The sequence below is a fragment of the Melospiza melodia genome, chromosome 17 (genome assembly GCF_035770615.1).
Source record: "Melospiza melodia melodia isolate bMelMel2 chromosome 17, bMelMel2.pri, whole genome shotgun sequence".
NCBI lineage: Eukaryota > Metazoa > Chordata > Aves > Passeriformes > Passerellidae > Melospiza > Melospiza melodia.
In genome coordinates, this window is record NC_086210.1 from 15992660 (window position 1) to 15997659 (window position 5000).

The window sequence follows — 5000 nt, forward strand, 5'->3', positions numbered from 1 at the left end:
GGGGGCGGGGGCGCTGTTTCGCCAGTTCAGCGTGTCAGCAGGCAGACCACGGGGCACGGGTTGCCCGTCGGCTCGGCTGGGAGTGCTCTGGATACGAAAGGAGGAGAAATAAAATGTGCCAATCGTTATTGTCTGTTTGTTTTTTCCGGATGAGTTTCTCGTTCCAAGCGACTAGAGCGGCCATGAAGTAGGTATTAATCTGGAAAGCGGGGTGGGGTTCATTGCGCGGGACGGGGCCGATCGAGCCGTCTGGCTCCGGGGTGATATGAGGCTGTGAGCTTTGCCCGGCTCCGGGCTCGATGGGGACGGTGAGGCACCAGGTCTACCCCGGGGCCCGGGACACCAGGTCTACCCCGGGGCCCGGGACACCAGGTCTACCCCGGGGCCGCCGGGACACCAGGTCTACCCCGTGGCCGGGGACACCAGGTCTACCCCGGGGCCGGCGGGACACCAGGTCTACCCCGGATGCGGCGGGACACCAGGTCTACCCCGTGGCCGGGGACACCAGGTCTACCCCGGAGCCCGGGACACCAGGTCTACCCCGGATCCGGCGGGACACCAGGTCTACCCCGTGGCCGGGGACACCAGGTCTACCCCGTGGCCGGGGACACCAGGTCTACCCCGGGGCCGGCGGGACACCAGGTCTACCCCGTGGCCGGGGACACCAGGTCTACCCCGGGGCCGGCGGGACACCAGGTCTACCCCGGATGCGGCGGGACACCAGGTCTACCCCGTGGCCGGGGACACCAGGTCTACCCCGGAGCCCGGGACACCAGGTCTACCCCGGATCCGGCGGGACACCAGGTCTACCCCGTGGCCGGGGACACCAGGTCTACCCCGTGGCCGGGGACACCAGGTCTACCCCGGGTCCGGCGGGACACCAGGTCTACCCCGTGGCCGGGGACAACAGGTCTACCCCGGATCCGGCGGGACACCAGGTCTACCCCGTGGCCGGGGACACCAGGTCTACCCCGGGGCCGGCGGGACACCAGGTCTACCCCGGATCCGGCGGGACACCAGGTCTACCCCGTGGCCGGGGACACCAGGTCTACCCCGTGGCCGGGGACACCAGGTCTACCCCGGGGCCGGCGGGACACCAGGTCTACCCCGGATCCGGCGGGACACCAGGTCTACCCCGTGGCCGGGGACACCAGGTCTACCCCGTGGCCGGGGACACCAGGTCTACCCCGGGGCCGGCGGGACACCAGGTCTACCCCGGATGCGGCGGGACACCAGGTCTACCCCGTGGCCGGGGACACCAGGTCTACCCCGGAGCCCGGGACACCAGGTCTACCCCGGATCCGGCGGGACACCAGGTCTACCCCGTGGCCGGGGACACCAGGTCTACCCCGTGGCCGGGGACACCAGGTCTACCCCGGGTCCGGCGGGACACCAGGTCTACCCCGTGGCCGGGGACACCAGGTCTACCCCGGGGCCGGCGGGACACCAGGTCTACCCCGGATGCGGCGGGACACCAGGTCTACCCCGTGGCCGGGGACACCAGGTCTACCCCGGAGCCCGGGACACCAGGTCTACCCCGGATCCGGCGGGACACCAGGTCTACCCCGTGGCCGGGGACACCAGGTCTACCCCGTGGCCGGGGACACCAGGTCTACCCCGGGTCCGGCGGGACACCAGGTCTACCCCGTGGCCGGGGACAACAGGTCTACCCCGGATCCGGCGGGACACCAGGTCTACCCCGTGGCCGGGGACACCAGGTCTACCCCGGGGCCGGCGGGACACCAGGTCTACCCCGGATCCGGCGGGACACCAGGTCTACCCCGTGGCCGGGGACACCAGGTCTACCCCGTGGCCGGGGACACCAGGTCTACCCCGGGGCCGGCGGGACACCAGGTCTACCCCGGATCCGGCGGGACACCAGGTCTACCCCGTGGCCGGGGACACCAGGTCTACCCCGTGGCCGGGGACACCAGGTCTACCCCGGGGCCGGCGGGACACCAGGTCTACCCCGGATGCGGCGGGACACCAGGTCTACCCCGTGGCCGGGGACACCAGGTCTACCCCGGAGCCCGGGACACCAGGTCTACCCCGGATCCGGCGGGACACCAGGTCTACCCCGTGGCCGGGGACACCAGGTCTACCCCGTGGCCGGGGACACCAGGTCTACCCCGGAGCCCGGGACACCAGGTCTACCCCGGATCCGGCGGGACACCAGGTCTACCCCGTGGCCGGGGACACCAGGTCTACCCCGTGGCCGGGGACACCAGGTCTACCCCGGGTCCGGCGGGACACCAGGTCTACCCCGTGGCCGGGGACACCAGGTCTACCCCGGAGCCCGGGACACCAGGTCTACCCCGGATGCGGCGGGACACCAGGTCTACCCCGGATCCGGCGGGACTTAGTCGTATTTCGGCCGGTGCTGGGTAGACCTGTTGTCCCGGCCGGCTGCGGAAGTTCACCAAGGGGTCGCTGTTGCCGGCTGCCTCCGGCTGCCTCATCGTAAGAGGCGGCCTGCGGTGGCGCCTTTTCCCGGTCGAGCTCCATCAGTCCCCTTGGAGGCTTGGGCGCCTTCGGACTCATCTGTCCGTATTATGGGAGCGAGGTGACGGGCCGCATCCCCACAGGTTGGTTTCATGCCGTGCCTGTGTTTAAGGCGGAAGGGAGCGACCGTGCTGGTGCGGTCGGCAGGGCAGAGGAGGTGCCGCCTAGCCGGGACGAGTCTGTCTGTGGCTTTGTCCCGGCTCCCGTCTTTCCCGGAAAAGCTTGGCACAGCGAGGCCGAGAGAGAAGGGCTGCCGGAGAACCGGGGGCGATCTCCCCGCGAGGCCGAGAGAGAAGGGCTGCCGGAGAACCGGGGGCGATCTCCCCGCGAGGCCGAGAGAGAAGGGCTGCCGGAGAACCGGGGGCGATCTCCCCGCGAGGCCGAGAGAGAAGGGCTGCCGGAGAACCGGGGGCGATCTCCCCGCGAGGCCGAGAGAGAAGGGCTGCCGGAGAACCGGGGGCGATCTCCCCGCGAGGCCGAGAGAGAAGGGCTGCCGGAGAACCGGGGGCGATCTCCCCGCGAGGCCGAGAGAGAAGGGCTGCCGGAGAACCGGGGGCGATCTCCCCGCGAGGCCGAGAGAGAAGGGCTGCCGGAGAACCGGGGGCGATCTCCCCGCGAGGCCGAGAGAGAAGGGCTGCCGGAGAACCGGGGGCGATCTCCCCGCGAGGCCGAGAGAGAAGGGCTGCCGGAGAACCGGGGGCGATCTCCCCGCGAGGCCGAGAGAGAAGGGCTGCCGGAGAACCGGGGGCGATCTCCCCGCGAGGCCGAGAGAGCAGGGCTGCCGGAGAACCGGGGGCGATCTCCCCGCGAGGCCGAGAGAGCAGGGCTGCCGGAGAACCGGGGGCGATCTCCCCGCGAGGCCGAGAGAGAAGGGCTGCCGGAGAACCGGGGGCGATCTCCCCGCGAGGCCGAGAGAGAAGGGCTGCCGGAGAACCGGGGGCGATCTCCCCGCGAGGCCGAGAGAGCAGGGCTGCCGGAGAACCGGGGGCGATCTCCCCGCGAGGCCGAGAGAGAAGGGCTGCCGGAGAACCGGGGGCGATCTCCCCGCGAGGCCGAGAGAGAAGGGCTGCCGGAGAACCGGGGGCGATCTCCCCGCGAGGCCGAGAGAGCAGGGCTGCCGGAGAACCGGGGGCGATCTCCCCGCGAGGCCGAGAGAGAAGGGCTGCCGGAGAACCGGGGGCGATCTCCCCGCGAGGCCGAGAGAGAAGGGCTGCCGGAGAACCGGGGGCGATCTCCCCGCGAGGCCGAGAGAGAAGGGCTGCCGGAGAACCGGGGTGCGATCTCCCCGCGAGGCCGAGAGAGAAGGGCTGCCGGAGAACCGGGGGCGATCTCCCCGCGAGGCCGAGGGAGAAGGGCTGCCGAAAGACGATCCGAGAGGGAAGCCGCTTGGCGTCCGAGGCAAGGCGGAGAGAGAAGCTGCGAGCTTTCCCGCGCCGGCCCGGCTTCTGCCAGCCGATTCGCAAGGGGGGGCGGCCCCCCTGGGCAGCGGTGGCGGGCGAGGCGGCGGCGCCTCGTCCCTTTCGTGCCTGGCCTTAAGCCGGGGCCCACTCGGCGGGCACTTTTTTGGGCTGTCGGTCCGCCTCGGCGGCGGTCGGCCCGCCCGGTAAAGCTGCGGAGCCCGGGGTCGGGGCGCCCCGTCCCCGGCCCGCGTTGTTGAAACCATCCCCCTTCCTCGGCCTTAAGCCGGGGACCCGCGTTGGCGGGCAGAGATTTTTGGAGTTGACGGACCCGGCACCCGACGGAGGGAGCCCCCCGGACTTGTCCCGGGCGAGGCGGCGGCGCCTCGCCCACCTCGGTCGTGGCCGCACGGACCGAGCCGCTTATGCCGGGCGGGCTGGGTTGCCACGCGGGCCCGGCTTTTTTTTTTCCGCGGTTTAGGCGCGCCGGCGTGCGGGCAGAGTGGGGGCGCCCGCCCGGCCTCCGCGGATCTTAATTTTTCTCCGGCGGCCCTAAGCCGCGGCACCGAGAAGCGTTGCGACGAAGGGGCGCGCGGCGGCGGCGAGAGAGAAGGGAGCGAGCGGGAAGCCGGCGGGTCCGTGGGGGGAGTGAGTCTCGCGTCTCGCCCCCCACGGTCCCCGGTGCCCCGTGCCCGCGGCCCCCGTGGCTAGCACGGATCGTTGCGAACGCGCCTCCATGTGCCTTTTTTTGTCGTGCCGCTCCCCCGGCAATTTTTTCCCGGAAAAGGGAGAGCCGGCCGCCGGTGGCGCGGTCCGGTGGCACTTTTTCTCGCACGCTCGGCCGGGTTCCCCGGGCCGGAAGGGGAAGCCGAGTCCCCCCGGCCTGGCGGGCCAGCCCAGTCCCAGTCCTGCCGTTGCCTAGCCGAAAGGGGAAGCCGTTGGAGCCCGCGGGAAACCGGGCGGGCGGGTGGCGGCACCCCCCGCGCTCCTCCTCTGCCGCGAGCGCTCCGCAGGCGGGGCTTGGGCGGCCGTCGCCGTTGTCCCAGGACCGTGGCCGTGGGGCCCTTGTCGCTGTTGGCGCGGCTCCTTCCTCGGCCGCGC